We start from the raw sequence: 25276 nt of genomic DNA on the forward strand, positions 1-25276 counted from the left end.
TCTTTTCCTTGTATAATAAATGAGATATTAGGATCTCCATGTTGTGCTTGTCGCCATTCTTCAAGATCTTCCCCTGCGAGCACAATACGAGCGACTATTTTCTCCGTTTCCTCTGCGCTCTTCCTCTCGATTTTGGCACAATATTCGCATCCAAAGGTCTCACATAATCGCCTGGATAGTCCATCGGCATTTCCATGAGATTGTCCTTTTTGATGAATAACTTTGAACTCAAATTCTTGAAATCTCTCAAGCCGACGAGCCAATTGTCCTTCTAAATCCTTAAAAGACATTAACCACTTCAATGACACATGATCTGTACGAATTATAAACTTTCGACCTAAAAGATAATGACGGAAAAATTTCAAAGAATTGCTAATAATTCCTTACGAGTAACGCAATAATTCCGTTCAGCTTTACTAAGAACCCTGCTAAAATAAGCAATCACTTTTTCTTGTCCGGATTGTCTTTGAGATAACATTGCACCAAAACCGATGTTAGAAGTGTCAGTATCTAGAATAAATTCATCTTCTCCTTTCGGAAAAGATAATATTGGAGAAGACGATAACATCGATTTTAATTTCTGAAAAGCATTTTTGCAATCAACTCCCCAAACAAATTTAACTTGATTTTCAATTAACATGTAAGGAGGTTTTGCGAGAGAAGAAAATCCCTTTACAAACTTCCTATAGTACGAGCAAAAACCGAGAAAACTTCGCAATTGTTTTTTCGTATGAGGAATCGGCCAATCTTTCACAGCAATAATCTTTTCGGGGTCTGTAGTAACGCCCTCTTCAGAAATTATATGTCCTAAATATTAAACATTTTAAAAAAAAAAAAATACATTTCTTTGGATTTAATTTTAAATTGGCTTCTTTTAATCGTGAAAATACTATATTCAAATTCTTTATCATTTCATCAAAAGTTTTCCCAAAAATTATCACATCATCTAAATATACTAAACATATTTTTGATAGAAGCCCGTGTAACACTTTTTCCATTAATCGTTCAAAAGTCGCGGGAGCGTTACGTAAACCAAATGGCATTACCGGAAATGCCAAAGACCCCTACCAATCGAGAAAGCCGTCTTTTCCTTGTCTTCTGATCGGACTTTAAGTTGCCAATAACCGTTTTTTAAATCTAATGTGGAAAACCATGAGTTACCTGAAAGTTGATCTAACAATTCATCTATACGAGGAAGGGGGTAAGAATCCTTTACCGTCACATCATTTAATTTCCGATAATCAATACAGAATCTTATACTGCCGTTCTTCTTTTTGACCATAACGGCCGGAGAGATCCATGGACTTTGAGATTCCTCAATGATTCCTTGTTCCTTCATGTCCTCAATAATTTGATCAACCTCTTTTCTCAAATGAATAGGAATTCGTCGAGGTACCTGTTTTATGGGGAGAGAGTCTTTTACGTTAATGACATGTTCTACAATGCTGCAATTGCCAGCCACAATATTTTCAGAAAATACATTTTGATAATTATTTAGAAAATTGACAAAAATTTTTTTTTCAGTATCTCTTAAATTTATTAAATTACTTTCAAAAAGTTTTTTTAAAATAATTGGGACTTCAGGAAAATTCTCTATCCGTGAACAATTATATATTTTATTTTTATTTAATTTTAGATTTTCATTTGTGTTTAGAGTGAGGTAGAACGAACACAAGAATATTATAAAGAATAAAGAAATGTTCAAAATATACTGTTCACAAAAAAGTGTTTAATGAAATAAAACAAAGCACAAAAAAAGAATATATATATATATGTAAAGTAATTAGACACAAAAAAATAGAAAGTAATTGATGCAGTAAATTCTTATTAACTGCACGTTGCAGCGGTGCGATATTGGCGAGAATACTAAGTGCAATTTTGGCGCGAACTCGAAGCTATATTTTCGGCACGACTCGAAGCTGCGGCGTACTTAGAGGCACTGAGCGTGAGACTTCAAGAGCCTGGTGTCTTTAGATTTCGGCGGACCTTGGGATAAAAAAAAACACGTCAGTTCTCTCGGGGGAAAATAATGGTCTCTCTCGATTTCGCTCGGCGATGTTGCTAGGCGGCAACGATGCCCTTGGTCGAAGACAAGAGGCGCGTTTTGTTATGATTCGCATATTTATTTTCCGCCGCTGTTTGGCTCTCGACAGATTTGCAGAGTTTCGACCATCTCGCAAAAACACAAACAGCGCGCGGACTGCGTGATCATTTCCGCAACAATTTGATTCATTAAATTCGGAGTCAAAAATATTTTCTAAATTAATTTTTTTAAGAAAATCAGTGCCCAATATGCAATCATCATTAATGGCGGCAACAAACATAGAAATCACAATACAATTTTTTCCAATCTCTACTCTAACTTTAACTTCAAAATTAATTGACACTTTTTCTCCGGTTGAATATCTTAAACTATAATCTCTAACTCGAATCTTTTCAATCTCTTTATCAATCAGTTTTCTATTTAACAGAGAAATATCGGAGCCCGTGTCTATTCTGAAAAAACAATTTCTATTATTAACTTTTCCACTGTATATAAAGTTATTTTCTATAATCCTAGCGACACTAAAATTAACAAAACGATTCATCGGGGTTTTACAAGAAAAAGTCGAGCTCACCCCACGAAGCTCGACTAAGCCGTGTTTCCCTTCTCCTCAGGGCACTCAAATCGGAAATGCCCTGTCTTTCCGCACGTCCAACATTCTTTTCCTTTCGAGGAAAAATCATTCCCTCGCCATCTTCCTCCCGAAGGATTTCTCTTTTCATTCCCTTTTCGCGCGTTCTCACTGTTCTTATTTCCGTTCTCGTTTTTATAGTCTTTCCGCGCGTCGTTTCTCTCTGCTTTTTGATAATTCGCGCTGTTAAATTTTCCAAAATTATTAAATTTTTTATTAAAATTTTCCTTTTTTCTCTCAAAATGTTCTCCTTGAATTAATTTAACGATTTTCGCTCTCTCAACGGCCAAATTCAAAGAGGTTATTCCTTCTAATTGAAGAGTCCTCCTCAAGAATCCATCGGAGAGAGCGGAAATAAACTGCGCGCACGCGATTTTGTCTCTAACTGCGTAGGGACATTCGGGGTAAGCAAGTCGCGATAATCTCTCTAACTCAGCACCAAAAGAAGCAAAATCTTCTCCGAATTTCTGTTTTCGATTTGTGAACATCGAATAATAATTTTGTGTACCTTCTCCGAAAAGTAATTCCAATTTTAATTTTATTTCAGAAAAATTTAGGTTATCAAAATTTTCTATGTTCTCTAAAACAATTCGCGCTTTCCCTCTTAAATTCGCGGCCAAAGCAACAGTTTTTGTCGATTCGTCCCAATTATTCGCGCGCGCAATTAAAAGAAATTGCGAGAGGAACTCTCGAAGCGGAACTTTTCCGTCAAATGTGTCGGGCTTTAATTTTAAGCCCGTTCTCGCGCAAAAATCATTATTCGAATCCCCGCAAGCTCTAGTATCGGAACCGGAAGCTCTGTTATCGAAAAGACTTACAAATTGTCTTCCCGCGAAGCGATTCTCTGTTCGAGGCGGCGTAGTTCCTCGTCTCTCTGCCGCAGCAAGGCCTCAAATTGCGTATGTTCTCGCTCCCGTAGTTCTCGCATTCGTCGGATCTCGTCGAGCGCGGTTTGCAGCACGTCCTCCCCCGAAGGAGCTGCTGCATCTGGTTGAATATGAAGCGGAGCCTGCGAGCGGGTTACTCTCGGCGAATGTTGCGTAGTCATTCCGTCGATTCTTTCGCAGCTCGACGTTCTTTCAATCCCGGACGAGCTCCCAAAATGTTACGTCCTCGAAACGGTCCTCTGCAATTTTTGCAGAAGTCTCACTCACTCACACGCGCACGAAATGAATTAACATGTAATGAGAAAAGGATCTTTAATAGAATGATTCAATACACAAATACGACGAGATATAATAATATATGCATTAAATATGCGAGCAAAGATAATCGGGTCTCAAATGCGTCCGCTCGGTGCGTCGGTTAGACCAAATCTCTCCAATGGCGCCGGAAAACATCCAAACGTCGGTCGTCTATAAACAACCCTCCTAACGATGATGCTCAGGGGATAATAGTAAAGTGAAGTTGCACAGGGGATGCAAATCCAGGGACGTAACAATAAGATTTGCGAAAACGAGAGTACATGTCGAAAAAGAGGGCGAATCTATTTTTTTTTTAATCTAAATTTAAATCATCGTAAGGATAAGATTCTAAATTTAAATAAAGCTTAATGTTGATTAATTTATAATGATCAAATATGGTATTATCTTTTATCATAACATTTTTTCTACCAGTCTGCAGTGCAAAGATTACGTATTGCGGCTTTTCCATCTTAGAGGCGGTTTTTACAGTCCATAAATGTTTGGTCGTACTAAGTAACAAAGGAAATTTGTATAGATCCCAAGAGCAAAAACTTATGTTTAAGAATCGCCCGCTTTCCAATGCTCGTAACAAGAACAGTTTATTGATCTCGTTCAATAGTACATGAGGCATACGCCATTGTATCTTGATCAATTCAATATCAGCTTCCGCAAGCCCATACAAGCAATTGTTGTTGCGTGAACGTATCAAAATTAATTTATGTCTAGCGTTAATCACAACTCGCTTGTAATCTTCGCAAAATCCCAATAACATGTTGAGCGGCACGCAAAAATTGAACATGCAAATATCATTACATGTTCCATGATGTGCCATATCCCATCCAGCATTCTTCAAAATTTTACCTCTCTCAGTTGTCAAAGAGATATAATTTTCCATCGTGGAAGTTATTCCAACGTTTCTATTGCGATCAATCTCCATCCCATCGAGTTCATATCGAATTTTATCAAACATGAACGCGATGCAGTTATTTGTTAATAAAAGATCACCATTTTCAGCTAATTTAGATATTATCGATTTTCCCTTAACATACAAAAAGCTTTCACATGGTAACTTGTATAAATCCTGATTATACGTATGTGTCTGAATTTTGACAATACGGTCATCAAAGATTGACTCACCACCAATATTCAAAATATCAAGCATTTTTTTGTACAGTGAATCCCAGGGTCTTTGAAAATTTGCGATTCAACGCGCTGAGTTTCTTTTTAGTGTTATGAGATCTCTGATTATTGTCACTTGATACCACTGTAGTTGTTCTCGCAAATGTATTGTCTCGTGTAATGTCTCTCGTAAAAATATTGTCTCTTACGTGCTCCGTTTCGTTTAACACAAGCATCACATGCTAATTTTGTCGACGTCGCACATGCAATCTTACAGTATATTCTTCTCCTCGAAAATCCAACAATCGTCCTTTTTGATCAACAATACATATCGTTAGATCAGTAATGCTCCGTACGATGATCGGCAGATAAATGATCTGTGCAGGCGTTTCCGATATCTTATATTCTGGCGGCACGCTCGGTGAAAACTTATGTATCGTATGTACGCGCTTGTTATTACTGTACGCACCAAAGGTAACGCTACATTCTATACGAATAATATTCACACTAATAATATTTATAGGCAAATCCGAATCATGCCATTTATGGGGCTGCAATATACGATTTGTCGAGAATCCCAATAGCGATCCTATGCTGTCTGGTTTACTAAAATTTATTCTATAGACGCATTTGATTTTACTCTTTAGCGTATTATGATTGGCACAAAGCACTATTGAATCTTCATTCAGCTCTTTATTAGAAGAATATTGTAAAATTGCATCTTAGATACTCACCTATAGCATGTAATTCATATGATCCTTCGGGTATCGTAATTTTCTTATCATCATTATCAAAGTAAAATTTATTATTTGAAGAATTCACATTCAGTATTGTATGATAAGTTTCAAAATCTGTTAAACCGAACTCATAATTGCCATCAGATAAATCTATAGCTGGAAAGTAGCTTACAGCGAGAACACTACTTTTGCCAGTCAATGTTAGTGTTAGCGACATGTTGTCAAACTAAATTGTGATGGTAAATCGTCAGGCTTTATATCTGCTGTTTAAAGAAAACGCAGACATAATTGTCCACAATTATTCTGATTATAATTTTAATAAGATGTGTGATTGTTTTCTATTTTCATCACATTTAAATATCGCACCAATTCCTTAGGTGGTCGAAAATGACCAAAACTATCAAAATATATAGCGCAATATCCTCTCTTTATATATGCTACCCAATGAGTGCCAGGACCATCCGTGCCATCCAGATTAATAATACCGCTTTCATTTTGCCGCACACCAGTTATCGGTAAATTATTGCGCATAAACACACCTCTAAAGAATGGTATGCGCATACGCCTTGCCAGTTGTTGCAATTGAACATTAGTTGTTACGCCCACAGGCATTTTTAAAGTTTTTTATTTGGCGTTTTTTTTATAGTTGAGAATCCTTGTCCACATTTGTATGGAGTAAGATAAAATCCATGACCTTCTATGACGCGATTATGACGTTGCATTTCTTCGAGCTTACGTTGCGCAGTCTTGCTATTATTCACAGCCTTAGCGACTCCCGCTGCTCCACCGGTCAACAAACCGAGAACTCCCAACAATGGTAAAATTGGCAAGATACTACCACGTTTTGCAATAGGCAGTATTCGTTTCTTTTTTTTCAATGATTTTTTCGTCTTCATTCCCATACCGGATTTTGTCTTTGCTTTCATGGCCGCCCAAACAGCCGTAGCGGCTGCTCTTTCACCAAGAGTCGAATCTCTCGCGATAATACGTTTTTGCGCTTTCGCAGCGAGTATATTATCAGCAACGTGTCGTTCGCTGAGGTTGTTGCTTCGAGAATATGTAATGTCGTGTTCGCAGCATACAGTATCCAATGGATTAAACCTCTATCACCTTTATCCAATCGCTTTTCCAAACGAGTTCTCAGACCACAAAACTGATAGCCGGGAATATGTAATTCAATAGGAAGTGCGTTTATCGCACGATTGAGGAGACCATTACCCCTTATTCTCGCTGACATTCGCGGCAATCTCTTATCATCGGCGTTGAACAATCAATATGTGTCCGCTGCCAAGATCGATTGTAATGTCTCATGCAACGACGATATGTTTGAACCTCCGAATCTGCTTGTATATGTTCGGGAAATCTGTCCCGCAAACGTTCTACGTAATAACCAAAATTTTGCAGTAAAACAATCTTGGGAATAAACTTCAACTGCTTAGCAGTAAGCTCGAGAATTTCGCTTTTAACCGACAGATAGAGCAACATTTTCAATACTGAGCAATTTTCACCCGATGCATGGCTATAAATAGGCTCTCCATGACTCATTCATTCAATTCGAGAGAAAACATGCGATTTATGCGGCAAGCAACAATAATTAAAGTTATAAATTTTGATGATAAAACACGACTAATGTCGAAGAAAGAAATACGTAAACATGGAAACATGTTGCCAAATACTATACGGGGTATTATTTGCGGTCCTTCAAATTGTGGCAAAACTGACGTCTTTGATTGAAAGCCCGCACGGTGTTTGCTTCGAAAACATGTATATATACTCGAAATCGCTTCAACAACCAAAATATTAATATTTGGAAAATTTGCTATCACCGATAGAAGAAATTGGTTATTTTACATTCTCTAATAACAGCAATGTCATTCTGCCGAGCAAAGCGTTTCCGAATTTCATTTTTATCTTTGATGACGTGGCATGCGACAAACAAGAAATGATAAGAAAGTACTTTGCAATGGGGCGACTCTCGAGCGTCGACTGTTTCTATCTTTGTCAGACGTATGCCAAGATACCCGAGCATCTTGTAACGGTTCACCTTTTCCGACGCCGCGGATCGGCTCGCCGGTTCCAGGATTCGGGAGAAGAGGGAGACTCAGACTCGCTTATTCCTTTACAAAAATGCTTTATTGATGGAAAATAAGAAGTGTGTCCGCGAAAGACTTACATGCCACCCTGCGGATGATAATGACTGAGGCTATACAATGCTAAAGAAAATAAAGGTGTGTTGTGCCCCTAAGGAAAGTATCGCTTATTACGTTGCCCGGTATAACCGGATTTAGGCGTTGAAGACGTATAACCTAGACGGTGTAACAGAGACTTACAGACTACCCGATATATATACAGTGCGCGGCGGTTGAACTTAATACACGATGGCGTAAAGCCTGGACAATGAACAGAAAGATTTACTGACTACCCGGTATGTACAAGGCACGGTAATTGAACTCACTACACGGTGACGTATAGCCTATAACGGTGTCCAAAAACCGGGAAACCCGGCCTAACGACGGGAAGCCCGTTGTCCGGAGATTAACAGGAAGAACCGAAAACCAGGAAATCCGGCCTAACGACGGGAAACCCGTCGCCCGGCTTGTAGCAGGAAGAGACCGGAAACCGGTAAACCCGTTGCCCGATGCAAAAGGAAGGAACCAGAAACCGAGAAGCCCGGCCTAACAGCGAGAAGCCCGCTGCCTGGTATCAGAGTCTGGAACGGGACTGGTGTCAGCTCATCCGCCGGGCCGGCTTATATATCCGGTCGGCGGCCTCCCGCCTTGCGTCGGGTGCATGGCGATGGCGCAGTGGTGGGGCGCTCCCAGAGTAGGGCTGCTCGTGTATGGCGTTTAGGGGGGCGCCTTAGGCGCCAGAGCCTCACGTGGCGGGCGGATGATCGGCCCGCGAGGCGATAGTAACGGCTATGCCGTTACAATCTTATACGTGACAATACAAATTTATTAATTTTATTTAAACAAGATGGAACAAATTTGAAACTTGTATACAACGGTCATGTAAATACAGACATGTCTTTCAATGAATTTCGCGCTTTTTGTCAAAAATGTTGGCAACACAAATATGGATTCGCAGTGATTGACAAGGATAGTCTGCTGATTAATGGACGATATAGAAAAGAATTTAATGAATTTGCAATACCGTTAAGCGATTAGTTGCAGTTTGCACATTGAATGAACATGATGAATAATGATCGTGAGAAGATTGTAAAAGAGATTGCGAAAACAAGCATTTCTATTCGTAAAAAATATCGCTTTTTGAAAACTGGTAAAATGGAGAAGGATGAGGCCTTACAGAGACACTTTAAACCAATCTCTGAACCTCTGACCCAACTTGTCAAAAACACAGTCGGTGTTGAGTATGATGATGAAGCAAAAATCGAGCTATTGAGTATACTTGAAGATAAAAAAGGATCACTGCATGGAACATCACTGAACAATATAACTTTTACTCCGAAACGCTTCAAGTACATGCAAATGCATCAGTTATCTGATGTGGTTACTTCTACTCCGATACATGATGTAAAACCAAGGCAATTATTGCATGACAAGACGGCTCCGTCTGCTGAAGAAATTTACGAGACTTCACCTGAATCGCTCGTGACATCTGTTCAACATTCATTACAAATGTCCGATGGTCAAAATTTATTAAAAAGTCGTTTAAGTCCACTGGCACAAAAATATGTAATAACTATAATAAGTCAAGACAGAAATTCCTAGATGGATTATGTCTATGGTGTTAAATTTACTGACAAAGGAATGATGCTCAATGATAAATATTTTGATGTAGATAAAAATGATAATATACTTATCAATGGAACCAAATATGTGGAAACACCAGGTCTTTATGAGTTGATTTTTATGAGACGCCCCAATGATAAAATATACACCGAGAATAACTAACAAAAATATAAAAATATATTAATACCAACAAATGCACATAGACGATATGGTAATGTAAAGCAGCCTGTATTAGGTAACAAGGGATTCAAGTATAAAGTTATAATTGCACCATTATTTGCTGGTAAAAAATTTAGAAAAGGTATACCAAGTGCTATGACGCTAAACAATAATAAGATTGATTATATACATTGGAACGATCCCAACTAGTTGGTAAATAGTCTGCGATTGCTCGAAGCTTCACGTCAAGCTGGCAACAATGCTCATGATAATGAAATATTGTCGATTATTAAGGAACTTTACGAAGCTGGTACTATTATAAAATAAACCACGTATTGACGATACGAGTCAGTCTGTCAGTTATCATCGATGATGAAATGTCAATCAATAAATTTGGATTGTCGCTGGGTGCTTCAAATAATTCATATTATCAGTAGAATGCATTACTGAGAAATTACGTAAGCGATAACGCTCTATGTCGGACAACTTCCGGCTTTGACGCAAGGTCGCACAAGATACAACGTGTAGCGCGACCGGAAGCAGAAAATAATGCCGTCAACAAAGTATATGTAGACACAAGTATAAAACAAATGAGATATCAGCAAGAAAAAATTGAGAAAAAAATTGCCACGCTACGAATAATGTTGGATGAGATAAGGAAAATGCTTCGTAATACAACTACTGAGTCAGCAAAAGATTCATAAAGAAGAAATCATGTCTTCCGAAAAGCAGCTTCTCGTGGAGGAATTGCATGCTTCTGCGAGAAAAAAATTTCCCACGTAGACGCGTAATAATACGCGGATACGACGATCTATGACAGGCTGATGTGGTTGAGATGCGTTCTTATGCGCGATCTAATAAAGGCTACAACTATATACTCACTATTATCGATATGTTGAGCAAGTATGCATGGGCTGTACCGCTCAAGAATAAGAGTGGAAACGAGATGTCAGAAATAATTGCAAACCTTATTTGAGAAGATGGAAGATGTCCAAAAAATTTTCAGACCAATAGAGGAAAAGAATTTTACAACGCAAATGTATAGCAACTCTTGAAGAAACACAATATTAATCATTATTCGACGTACTCTGTCATGAAAGCCTCAGTCGTGGAACGGCTTAACCGTACTTTAAAAAACAATATGTGGAAAATGTTTACCCTTAATGAAAATTACAAATGGGTCGACGCGTTGCCTCGGATCGTTGCGAAATATAATGCGCGAAAACATCGTACTATCGGTATGAAACCTATCGACGTTACCCCCGCGATTGCTGATAAACTATTAAAAACTGTATATAGCAACGTAAAGATTGCCGCTCCAGCAAAATTTAAAGTAGGCGATCAGGTCCGCGTGAGTAAATACAAGACTATTTTTGAAAAAAGCTACACACCAAATTGGACTACTGAGGTGTTTAAAATTATCAAAATGCAGAAAATTAATCCCGTAATATATCTACTCGAAGATACACGCGGAAATGCCGTCGCCGGAGGATTCTACGAATACGAACTATTGCGCGTCGCTAATTCGGACGTATATCTAGTTGAGAAAGTGATACGCAAAAAAGGAAATGAGGTTTATGTGAAATGGTTGGGATTAGATGCATCACACAACTCCTGGATAAATGAAAATAATGTATTGTAAAATTGTTTTAATATACAATATAACTGCATAATAAATATAATAAATATAATAAATATATAATCAACATACAATAATAATATAATTAACATACAATAATATAATATATTATACAATTAATATAAAATAATATAATATACAATAAATATAACAAAAAATATTTACAAGGGTATTTTGTAATGCCCCCATGGCAATGTTTCAGTGGTTTCAAGTACGATATACCGCGTGTTATCGTGTGGACTTAGAGCAATTTTTGTCTCGCAAATGATGTATACCTTATGCAGCTTGGATCTTATGCAAGGCTGCTGACGCGTCATTTCAATCTCTTCATTCAAGCACCGCGTATAATTGTCAAACGTTATTGTCTTTACGACAACGTTACTTTTGACACCTTTGACTTTTTTTGTATCTTTTTTACCATCCACTCGCAAAGCGTACATTTTTGCTCTAAGCCCTACAAATTCAGTCATTATCGAGCCGTTGTTTTCATCTTTCATTAAATCAGGTACTTTTTTATTCACTAGTGGTATACCGTACGCATTGTCCGCAGCGTAATCGCTCGTATCAAATTTGCATACGTCACGCTTCATATTCTCACGTCTTCGCATTCAATGTCATATATAAGACTGTCTGTGTCGGTGTACATTACCCTGCATTTGTCACGATACAGCGGTGACATGTATTCGTGATGAAACTCGTATAAACACGTTTTAGAAATGTCGAGTATACACATGCCTACATAGATTGATTTATAAAATTTTACTTCAAGTTTACGTAATTCTACGGCAATTAAATTATTTGAAAAAATGCTCTACTATGAAAATTTGGTTTTGCAATCATTGCCATCGTATCTCCCTTCCCAATATGTTATGAGTTTTACATTAATTTGATTACGCACTTTTTCCATCGTCTTGCCAAATACCGCATTATTCACCAGTTTATATAAATTTTTTTCAAAATCATTTTTTGCTTGTGTTCTAAATTGTGTATTAAGTTCAATATAATTTTGAAGCCACGGAGATTGAGTAAATTATAATACGCGATGCATTTTTGTAACCTGAAAGCCATGTCGCATACATTGTTGCAGGTTGCGGTAGTGTATCACGTAACGCTTCTTATCGTATAGCGTCGCGAGAAGTTTATCTTGCCGCTTGCCAGGCGGTTTGTCGCATGTCGGGCAAAACGATGTGCGTATCATGTAGATGTTGAGGATACTTTAAATCTACTTCGAGGATGTAGCCTGTAGGTGCATCGAGTGCAATAGATGATACATCAAAATTAGATACATCGTCGACTCATCGAAAATCAGCATAAGGCAATGGTTGACACATTGCCCATTCGTACAAATTATTTACGTCAAAGTACATAAGATACGATGAGTCGTACGATTGCATATACTTGTTATTAGCATGTGCATATCTGTCTGAACATTGACTTAGACCGCCGCATATACCCCGTTCGATAAACATGACCATGTCAATGTTTGTTAATAATTCAAACGTAATGTTTGTATGTTTTAACATGGCATCTCATGTATATCCCAAAAGGGTATAATAATACGCGGGATCGAATCTATAATTTTTAATACAACTATCCCGAAAATTTTCAAAAATATCTGCTAATAACAAGACATCGATTTTCAAATATAGATCGCTATATTCAGCTAACGTTCCAAGGAAGAATCGCTTCCAAACGTTCTCGGCATGCGCTTAATCGCTCTCGGATACTGTATCACCGGTTAAGAAACTGTAGAATGATTCACGCGGTGGTAAATGCGTATCTTGCAACTTGTCTACACAGTTTATATATTTATATGAAAAGACGCCCTTCCGGGTTAATAAATTGAAATTTTCAGCTGGTAAATTTTGAAACTGTGATTTTAAAATTTTAAGTTTGCTTTTATTTAAAAAAGATGCCAATTTGTCGAAACTTGTTGTGAGAAATTTATACGAATCAATGAAACGTAATTTCACAAATGTTTTTCAATCTTTATTGTTATCAGTATTATTGACAGTTTTTGTAAATGATATATATTTTTCTTTTGTTATTGGAAGTAATTCGATGCTCCCTTCAAACGCTGTAGCTATATTCTCGATAATAAAATGCGCGTCATAGCCTGATAAATTGTAAAAAACTACTGGAATGACATAAGAATCTTTATAATTTAGATTACAGTTGGAGTGTGCGGGATCCCTGTACTGTCCGGTGAGATGGCAATGATCGCGTACGCGTGTATCGTCTGGTGCAAATGGTTTCTCGCAAATGTGACAATGCGTTGTGCTGCAAAATTTTGACCACTTATCTGATGTTAAATTTACCATGGAAACATTTGTTGTTAAAATAGTTTTTACGCGTACTGCTAAATTTTTAAGCTGTTCGGCAAACCATGAAACGCAATCAATGTTACGGCGAGAATGATATGCGGATAATGAATTATCATACGAGCAATGTACATAATACGCGATGATAAATACTTGATAATGTTGGTAATTTTCTTCTTCTTCCGTCCTTGCCAAAACGCATTCCATGTCAGCGTACACTATGAATGGAAGCCGCTCTTTCTTTGTGGAGTTGTTAAACGAGAGCCACTTGTCCTTATCGCTCGGTAACCGGTTGCTGTCTTGCACGTACAGCAATTTGACATGCTTGTCCCTTTTCTGCCCCGAAAGCCGTAGCGGGATGATGCCGTTTTCATTACTGTAGACATTGATTGAGATGTTATTTGCCAGTTCAAATTTCTTTATTTGATTCAGAGTCACTGGAAACTCAATGTCCTTGAGATTCAACACTGTCGTATAATGTGGATACGAAGATTCTCGTTCCACATGTCTTTCGGCAGGGTACAGAGCAGCGACCACCGCCCACGTGAAACATGCATTGTCTTTAGATTTCACGTTTACAACCGCTCTCTTCATCATTATCTCACGCGGTAATTTAATATAACATCCTGCACGCATCGGATTGTACTTGTTGATATTTATAATCAAATTGATTATTCGCGATAATGCCCAACCACTATCACGTTCTTGAAATTCTTCAAGCGATGCTAGCGTGGGCTCGATGACGCGGTGCTCAAACCACTCGCGTACATCAGACATGCAAAAAAGTTTATAGTTTCTCGTATTTATACTTTTATTGGTCAAAAATTTCAATAAATTTGTATGGTTTTATCGGCATGTTTATTGCCCGACACAAACTCACCATTAAACACAGTGTTTACTTTAACACTAGTATACTTTTGCAACACTTTTTGCACGTTCTCGATAACAATGTCTTTAGCATCTTCAAGAAATTGACGAGGTTCGATGTGATTACAATTTATGACTGCACCAGTCAATATGCGGCTCTCAAACGCCGTATCAATTTCTCGCCATTCGAGTCTGTTTTCTCGCGAACTACTTCCTGCACCTGCGTGTACGAAACGTCTGCGTATAGCATTCTTTAAATTTTTCAGACGAGCAATTTGGGCGACAAGCGATTGCCGAACTCCGATCGCTAACCGTGGACGTTTAATTCGACTTTGTTCTTTTAATGATGCAATAAATTCATCACATCTTGATCTGGGCGTTATTTACTAACATCTACTAAAAAGGCAAAATGAAAAATATAGGATCAAAAGGGTCTGAATAGCTTAGTTGGTAAGAGCAGTCGCCCGGAAAGTGAAAGACGCGGGTTCGATTCCCACTTCAGCGACTTTTCGGACCTATATTTTTCTCGCCTATTTTTCTCCATATGTAAGTTCGAGATTAATTTATATATGGAACTTAGTAATCTCAAACCAAGAGATACAGTTCCAAAGAATTAATTTTTTGCGCTTTGGCTCTATTGGCCGATTTAAAATTTATGTATTATTATTATTAATAATATTGAGAGCCGACATATATTTCTTATCTGATTTTATATTAAATGTTTGCTATTTTGTCTAGAATATCAAAATAAGATTCACTGAGTAATTCGGTATTTTTATTTAAATTTAAACCATTTTTTGTTCCTTAATATGTAACATCTCAGAGATGAGTCTTTTATGATAATTAATTTCACTATCTAAAATTTTAACATTATTCCAATCAAATGTATGTTGTTTATTTAATATGTGTTCAGAAATTACCGAATGTCTACTCGAATCTGATTTAATATTGTTTCTATGCTTTTTTAATCTAGTCTACAGTTGTCTCTTCGTTTGTCCTACGTATGATGCGTTACAATCATTACAGTTTATCCTATACACTACATTTGAGTTACATGAGTGTTTATTTTTATCTTTATGTCTTAATGATTTTGTCAAATTTATTAAAACATCTGTATCCTATTGTGAGGTCCTTATTTTTAACCAAAGAGACAATCAATTCTGATATTTTGTTAATGTATCGAATAACAAATAATTTTTTATGTACTGATTCATTATCTGAATTATCTATTTGTTTTGCGGTAATATCTCTATTTACAATGCTTTTCTTGAAAATGAGATGTCCTATCCGATGATTAATCTTGTTGAAAATGAGATCAAAAGGATAACCGTTGCTTTTTACGAGTAGTATACTAATAATTAGTTCCAAGTTTTTGTCAAAAAATTGTGGATGTGATAACAATAAACATCTATCTACTAAGTTATAAATTATACCAATCTTGTGGCACAATGGATGATAAGAAAAGAATGATAGAATTCTTCCTGAAAGTATCTTTTTGATACCAATCTATGTGTATCATATCATTTTTTATTTTAATTGACAAGTCTAAAAAACTCAAACTACAGTTAACCTCCCGTTCAACAGTAAATTTGAGTCTATTGTGATAATTATTAAAGTAATTTACAATTAGATTCAAGTTCTCACCAGAAGTGGCCAATATTATGTCATCAACGTATCGAAAATAAAAAGTGCAGCTGATGTTTAACAATTTCAAAACTGTGTCTTCTAAATCCTGCATAACCAAATCAGCTATAATCGGGGACAATGGGGAGCCCATGGGGGTCTCAAATGTTTGTTTGTATGTCTTGTCTAAGAATGTGAAATATGTAGACGTTAAAATGAACCTTATCCCTTATATAAATTCTTTTTTAGGTATTTTTGTATTCATTTCAATATACTCTCACCTATCATTAATAGCGTTAATCGCAAGATCCAGAGGTACGTTGGTGAAAAGCGATACCACATCTAATGAGAACAACAAATCATTGTTATCTATCATTTTACCAGATAGCATGCTGTACAAATCAAAACTATTGTTAATATAGCTTTTGGCTTTAGGGAGGCTATTCAATAACATTTTGTGCACAAATGAAGCAAAAGCATATAAAGCCGTATCAACAGAAGAGATTATGATTCTAAATAAGATGTTTTCTTTGTGAATTTTAGGTAATCTGTAAGCCTTTGGTAAAATAATCGATCGAATGTAATTTATAATATTGGGTTTTAGAAATTTAATCCATGTTCAACCATTTTTTTAATAAGTTATTTAAATCTTTCTCTATTATTTTACATGGTTTTTTTTTGATAATGGAATATGTATTTACATCATTCAATAGATTTTCTATTTTATTAATATAAAACGATCTGTCCATTGCAACAGTAACGTTGCGCTGTATTTGCGCATGTAAATATGATTTCCGAATTTTCTTTGCAAAACCTAACGGATTTTTTATAATTGTTAAGTACTTTTTGTTGTATTACATCGTTGTTATTGTTCGAATTTATTGTAAAAGTTGTGAAAATTTTGGAATAGCGATATTCTGGATAGTTGCGAGGTTATTAATATTATTACGTTTCGAATTACTCTCTATGTCTTTTATAAATTCATGTATGGCTGTTTTTTGTTGATATTAAGTAAGCAAAAATTATTGCCCATTTGTAAGAGATTCGAAGCGTTGGAAGGAATATCTGTATTAAAAAGGTTAATAAACCATTTTTTATTTGTGTGATCCAATGGGTGAATATTATTATTTGAAAATTTATTAGCCTCTATATGTATATTAATATCTGTTATGTTTGTGATTATTGTAGGATGATTTTGTGAAACTTTAATCGGTTGTAAAGTATTTTTATGTAAAACAACTTGCAAGTCTATAGGTTTAATGTTATTAATGTACCTGGAGTTGTTCTTCCTTACCAACCACTCAAACTTCTTTTTATGAGCAAAAAATAATCTAATATGACAATTATTAAATAAAATAACGTGGTGTTTGTATATTTTATTCCAAATTTGTGTATGAGATTAGTAAATTCGTGTGTTAAATTGAGAATCTTCTGTTGTAATGAATCTACTTGTCTATGCAAATAAAAAATTTCTATGTTTAACGTATTTGTTTTAATTTTGTACAGCATGCTCTCCAGTTTTCTGATTTATCTGTAATGATGTTAATTTTATTAGTATTTCATTTTTTTTAATTATTAAAATTAAATACTTACTAATCGGCTCCTCCGGAACGGGAGGATATGGTTCATATCTGAACAATTTCCGGAGGTCGAAAGTATCATCCCACCGATGGTTGTACCAATCCTCCTCCTCATCCATCCCCGTGTCTTCCCACATCTCATTCAATTCTTATCGGTCACACCACCAGTAATTCTTCTTTTTCTGTATCTGGCGCATATTGAGAAATCCATCAATTTTTACGGATTCCTCTGTAATGTTCTGCAAATTTACAAATAAATTTAATAAATAATAACAATATAACGACAGTATAATAACAATATAATAAAAACTTACTGGCATTGTCAGTACGAGAAAATAATCCTCAATAGCGTCTCTATTAAGGATACTTTCCATGTTACTGCTATCACCACATTTCTAAGCCCTAGAAAGAGCATCTTCGTGATCTGTGACGTGACGCCTTTGGAGCACCGTCACAAGGGCGGAAAGCCCGATCGGGTAGGACGCGAGGATCTGGAGCGTCCCTCATTTCGGGGAGAGTGCGATCCGTTTCTTTTGTTTTTATTTTTTGCGAAAATCGCAATTGCGCGCAGCATCGGCCTGTCGATGCGCGTGCCGTGCGATTCATAGGGAGAGCGACGGCGACGGTCCAAGAGAGCGGCCGGAGACCATTTTGTAAAGCAAGAGAAAGCGAGACGAGAAATGCCGGCATGCCGCAGCAGAGAGAGAGATGGAGCAAGAGTGAGAGAGAGCACGGGACCTCGCACAGCTAAGTATCACGTGGCCGAAAATTACGTGAATATCTCTCGCGCAAAATTAATCAAGGTGACTTCTTCTAGAGTACCGAGAGAACTCTGAGCCGTATCAACCCCGGGGCCGATTCTGGAGAAAGACGACGGAGGGCCCGACCAGCCTACCGCCTATTCCCCCCAGGAGAAATGCCAAAGGAGCAAACTCGGAGAAACATCCTCTCGTGCAGCTTTAAAAATACCGGCGAGAAATTACCCCGGCTAGGAGGAGAGTTAGGGAGACCCTAGGACCCCCGCCATCGACCCTATCATCGAAGGAATGCGCGAGAGATCGACGCGGCACTTAAGGTACCAAGGCGCGCGAGGCTCGGCTCTTCACTGTTCGGTGTGCCATAAGCCAGAGAGGGTGCCTCCAGATCTCCAGTTGTGCGACCAGAGGACAAATCTTCACCGCCAAATACTGTAAGCCGCCTCTCGGGTAGCCGTACGTAATTGTTGGTTGGTGCCGTGGGTGGCGAGAACGTAGAGTAATTACTGTGAGTACCGTGTCCTCTCGTTATCGTATCGTTTTGTGTTAGAGAGAGCGGTCTCTTTCTCTGAGTATCGTACCGTGGGGCCAGCCGACTTCGAGTTTCGCGAGCCGAGCCCTCTCCGAAAAAGTGCCGCCGACAGTCAATCGTTCCGAGAGCGAGAATCGTAAATTCTTGTTTGCCGATATATTCAAAGTAACGTTTATTACATATTCGATCAGTAAATTTTCAGAATGTGCGTGCAGCCGTTCTCCGCGAGTGTGTTAAATATTTCAATTTTCGACTCGGCGAGAGAGTCGTGCGAGAGAGTCACGAAATTACCGTTATCTCATTGTTACCTTTTTTTGTATACCGCGCCGTGTCTTGAATTATGTTTATGTGACCTCTGTATATACCGCGTGTCCGCGATAATAAGTTTAATCAGCGAACCGTTTACCGATTTTTTTTCTTTGTGAATTCCGTTCTTATAATATTGTCGCGAAATTGTTAAAAGTATTCAACATTGTTATAATTCATGAAAATTTAATAAATCGATTCCGTCATACCGACATATTTGCATATATCATTATATTATATTCTTCCATACCGCTAGCCTCAATGTTAATGTTTGTTATATAATTATATTGTCCCTTTATACTTATTACATGTAAAATTGTTAGTCCTAAGTGTTTGAAATATATATATGTCTATTCGTGTCAACATGTGTATGTCTGTCTATATACCTCTCTCTTAACCATAGACCAAAAATCCTATAGACCCGCGACTCACTGCCGAATTTTGAAGAGTTACCTTAAGTACCGTTTTCATTGATATCGTGGCGCATTTACATGCGCCTGGCGCTTAACTTTATCGTGAGTTACCGAAAGTACCGAAGTACGAGTAATTAACTCTTTTGTTACCGATCTTTGACGTTTTGTTATCAGAATTATTAGAATATTTAAATTGAACGCTCCCCTGTCAGAACTCGGCGTTTCGGAGCATGAAAAGACGTTGCAGATCATATTCATCATGATAATTCTCCAAAAATTTGGGGCTCAAAAAATCAGCAGTTTCTTCGGCTTCCATACTTTTGTTCTCGTGACACTTTACACGTTGATTGCTAGAAATTGTGCAACAGGATGCATATTTTATAATGTCGCTCCCCTCTTGATTTAATTCTACATCTCTTTTCATCTCTACATCTCTCTGTTCTAATTAGATCATCATTGTTTTAGCTAGCTCATTATTTCTTTACAGAGCACGTTTAAAGAGAGAGACAATTTTGTTGACTATACATAGCCAGGAGAGAAAAATATTTTTATTTGTTAGCTGAAACGCTTACGAATTTCTCCACATCGGAAACTAATTACTATCAGAATCCGAATCTTTATTAATTATTTGTCTAAGATTTAGCATCCAGTAGATATGATAATGGATTCTCTGCATTCTTATCGAACACACTTGCAAATTTCTAGCTCTAAAAATGCAATTTGGGCACAAGGCTAACTTGTCTAACTCTAATCTATCTGTCTTTGTATTCCATATATAAAATTCTACATTGGCGGTCGCGGCTGGAGAATTTCCTACACCAAGTTTACGATTTCATAAATATTGGAGATCGAGGTCACAGAAATGTTCTTTGATTTTTCCCGAGTCGTCATTTTCACTGCATTTTAAGTGTCCCAATTTTTTTCTTACTGTGTACAAATAAAGTAGTAGTTTACTGCTTGCAAATAGGGCACACACTGCACGATAAAATTTGATATAGGGAGCATCTACAACTGCAACACGTTTTCCCTTCAAGTAAAGTATATTTTGCAGTTTCGTGCAACCACACAGCACGAGCACGCGAGTATAAGTCTGCTACTCGCAGGAAACATGTAGAACAAAATTTTTGTCTTTATTTGTTTCGTAATAAAAAAAAATATTACATATGTAACAGACGCTTTTCGCGAGCGTCGGACTGCTCAGTCGGGATCAGGGCTCGAGAAAGGGTCGACAAATCACCCCGGTGATTTAGTACTGAGATACATGTAATTTATTCATATAAAACAAAATAAAGTATTCATACAAAAGAAATCAAATCCGCACTCGATCTAACGTCAGACTGCGGGTAACGTAATATATATAAAGTAATGCAATTCGAACGCGAGTGAGTAATAGGTAATGCAAAGCGATTATCTGTGCGCGAATATAAGCGAAATACAATGGTTCCGCGGGTAATATATAATACAAACTATTAAAAGTGCGCCAAGACAAAAGACACATAAGCGGTTCGTGGATAATATATAATATAATCAGCAAAAATCAGAACGCGAGTACAAAAGACATATAATCGGTCCGCGGACAATATATAATACAATCAGTAATACAATCAGAACGCGAATACAAGAGAAATATAGATGATCCGCGGATAATACATAATATAATCAGAGCGCGAATACACAGAAATATAGTCGGTTCGCGGATAATACATAATACACTCAGCCGCAAAAAAAGCGGTACACTTAAAATTTGAGAAAATTCACCAAATTTTAAATAATCATAATTTGGTAAATAATAATGATAAAAATATGTTAAGAGTTTAACACGGCTCTGTAATATAAATATAAATTTAAAGTGTAAGACAGGCAATAAGAGCCAATCGCGGAAGACAGTGCGTTATCCCAACAAAACTAAATTTTTTCGTTAGAATTAAATATCTGTGCACAAGGCACCAAATTTTACTTGGTTACCGCCAAGATTTTAAAATATGAAATAATCTCATCTTTGAGACTTAATTTCAATAATCCTGTAACCCCCCTACAGAAATAAATAAATGCAAGAGAAAAATATAGATCCGAAAGTCGCTAAATCGGGAATCGAACCCGAGACCTTTCGCTTGCCGGGCGACTGCTCTTCCAACTTAGCTATTCAGATCCTTTCGATTCTATACTTTTCTCTGTTATATATATAATAATGTTGATAAACAAACGCCTTTATGCCAGCGTGTATAAGTTAAGAGTTTAACACGGCTCTGTAATATAAAAAAATTTAGTTTTGTTGGGATAACGCACTGTCTTCCGCGATTGGCTCTTATTGCCTGTCTTACACTTTAAATTTATATTTATATTACAGAACCGTGTTAAACTCTTAACATATTTTTATCATTATTATTTACCAAATTATGATTATTTAAAATTTGGTGAATTTTCTCAAATTTTAAGTGTACCGCTGGCATAAAGGCGTTTGTTTATCAACATTATTATATATATAGCAAAAAAAGTATAAAATCGAAAGGATCTGAATAGCTAAGTTGGAAGAGCAGTCGCCCGGCAAGCAAAAGATCTCGGGTTCGATTCCCAATTCAGCAACTTTTGGATCTATATTTTTCTCTTGCATTTATTTATTTCTGTAGGGGGGTTAAAGAATTATTGAAATTAAATCTCAAAGATGAGATTATTTCATATTTTAAAATCTTGGCCGTGACCAAGTAAAATTTGGTGCCTTGTGCACAGATATTTAATTCTAACAAAAAAATTTAGTTTCGTTGGGATAACGCACTCTCTTCCGCGATTGGCTCTTATTGCCTGTCTTACACTTTAAATTTATATTGATAAAAATGTTTAAAAAAACAAAATGAAGGTTTTAATGTCTACTTTAAGAATATTTAAGTGCCAATTATGCTCATCCATTTTCTCAAAATGGCGGATAACAAAGTGAGAATGTAAAATTGATTATTAAAAGACCGAATTTGGGACAGTGTACGGTGCAAATCAGGTATCGCAGCCCAATGGGACCAAATGCACGTGAAAGTGTGGAGTGTTACCTTTAAAATGCTTTTTTACCGAGCTTGATATAATAATTATTCATTGAATTATTCCAAATTAAATTCAAAACGCTTTTTTTCTTCAATTTGCAGTTCAGCGAATAATTATCGTATTAAGCTTGATAAAAAAGCATTTTAAAGGTAACACTCCACACTTTCACGTGCATTTAGTCCCATTGGGCTGCAATACCTGATTCACACCACGCACTGGAGCAAAGCGGGAATCTTTATTTATCAGTTTTGTATGCTTTTATTCATCCACTATTTTGAAAAAAATGGTTGCACATAATTTTAATTTAATTTACGTGTGTGTGTGTGTGTGTGTTCGTTTGTATACCACAAAGATAAGGATCTCGTGGTTCGTCAACTTCACAGTATTTAAAGACTCCACCACATCTTGTGGCGTGTGTGTGTGTTTGTGTACGCGCGCACGCATGTGTATATTAATAGTGGGTATGACCTCCTCGTGCGCGTATTTCCTCATTCATGCGATCAGGCATACTCTGTATTAATTTTTTTATTTTATCCTGCATAATTGCATCCCATGAGTTTTGAATAATTCTTTGAAGTTCTCGCAGTAACTGAGGGGCAGGTACGTGATTTTGTACTTTCTTGCCGAGATAGTCCCACAAATGTTCGATGGGATTTAAATCTGGACTATTTGCTGGACTATTTCTTCAAAACTCATGGGATGCAATTACGCAGGATGAAATAAAAAAAATTAATACAGAGTATGCCTGATCGCATAAATGAGGTAATGCGCGCACGAGGTCATACCCACTATTAATATACACATGCGTGCGCGCGTACACAAACACATACACACGCCACAAGGAGTGTTTGGAGTCTTTAAATACTGTGGAGTTGATGAACCACGGGGTCCTTATTCTTGTGGTATACAAATAAACACACACACACGCGTAAATTAAATTAAAATTATGTGCAACCATTTTTTGTTAAAATAGTGGATGAATAAAAGCATACAAAACTGATAAATAAAGATTCCCGCTTTGCTCCAGTGCGTGGTGTGAATCAGGTATTGCAGCCCAATGGGACTAAATGCACGTGAAAGTGTGGAGTGTTACCTTTAAAATGCTTTTTTATCAAGCTTAATACGATAATTATTCGCTGAACCTGGGAGGTCTGATGGCGCGCTTGACGTGTCGGAGCCTGGCATCTTCCATAGCCCGGTGGAAGTCTTAGACAGGGAGCAGGTTCTGTCGGATAACTGCCGGGCTTACGCCGAGGAGATTCGGAGGCTTGAGGGGCGCATCAGCGAGTTGGAGGCGAGCAACCGAAAACTCCGTGAGGAGTTGGAGGTTGTTCGCGGTGCGATGGCTCCCCTGCCTCCCTCTTCTGGGGAGAAGGAGGCGCCTCCTGCAAAGAAGAGGTCACGGCGAAGGCGGGACAGAGGGGTGGTCTCTGAGCCGGAATTTTCTGGTAAGAAGACCACCTCTGAGGTGCGGAGGACTCTGTTTGAGTCCTCCTCTGAAGCGGCTTCGGGGGGGGATCCACACCAGCAGCTTTTAGCGCGGATGGATCTCCTCATCGAGAGGCGCATAAGTGGGGCGCTTGAGGACCTGAGGAAGACGGTAGAGTCACTCAGGTCCTCTTTGGTTTCCCGGGGGAGGGGGACAGGGTCGCCTGTCTCTGCCCCCCCGGTCAAGGAGGTTTCCCCCGTCCTCTCGACGCCTGTGCGTGGGAGGCGGGGTCGTGGTACGAGAAGGAAGGTTTCCTTCCCGGGGCTCGGGTCTTCGTCCCCGTCGGTGGTTGATTCGGCTGTCGGGGGGGTGAGGGGCCCGGGTCCTGGGAGGGTTCGTGTGTCCGGACCTTCTGGTTCCGGACTGGGTGTTCGGCGGGGCCATTTAGCGCGGGCTGCACGCGTTCCGAGTACGTCGGCGGTGCAGCTCGTTTCGACGGGGGACCGGTCCTACTCGGACATTTTGAGGGAGGCGAAGTCGCGCGTCGACTCTGCGGAGTTGGGCATTGGCCCGATGTCAATGCGTTTCGGTGTGACTGGGGGTCTGCTTCTGCAGGTCTTTGGAAAAGACACGGTGGAAAAGGCTGACTTACTTGCAGGTAAGTTGCAAGAGGTCTTCCTGGAGAAGGGCGTGGTGGTCTCCCGCCCCCAGAAAACCATGGAGCTTAGGCTCCGTGGGACTATGGGGGAGGGGATTACCACGCGTGAGGAAGTATTGGAGGCGTTGGTGTCTCTGGGGGGATGCAGCGCGGGGGATTTCCGGATCGAGTTGATCCGGCCTCTGCCGCGGTCCCTTTGGAGCACCCTATGGGTGCGCTGCCCGGTGGCCATTGGCCGTAAGGCCTTGATGGCGGGCAGTTTGGAGGTAGGATGGAACACCCTGGGGGTGGAGCTACTTAGCGCCCGCCCCTTGAGGTGTTTCAGGTGCCTCGAGTTGGGGCATGCGCGGGTGAACTGCTCGTCTCGGGTGGACCGCTCGCGGTTGTGTTACCGCTGTGGTGTGGAGGGACACCAAGCGGCGGGATGTGTCGCCACCTCTCGCTGTCCGACTTGTGCGGACGGCGGGAGGTCGGCTGACCATGTCCTGGGTGGGCGG

General features: G+C 38.4%; 1 pseudogene; it reads left to right on the forward strand.

The window, feature by feature from the left end:
- Window positions 1–8906: 8906 nt before the first annotated feature.
- Window positions 8907–9953, forward strand: LOC146722075 (uncharacterized; annotated as a pseudogene).
- The last annotated feature ends 15323 nt before the right edge of the window (window positions 9954–25276 follow it).

Source organism: Nylanderia fulva, unplaced genomic scaffold (assembly GCF_048542155.1).
Source record: "Nylanderia fulva isolate GAGA-0341 unplaced genomic scaffold, ASM4854215v1 Scaffold373, whole genome shotgun sequence".
Lineage (NCBI taxonomy): Eukaryota > Metazoa > Arthropoda > Insecta > Hymenoptera > Formicidae > Nylanderia > Nylanderia fulva.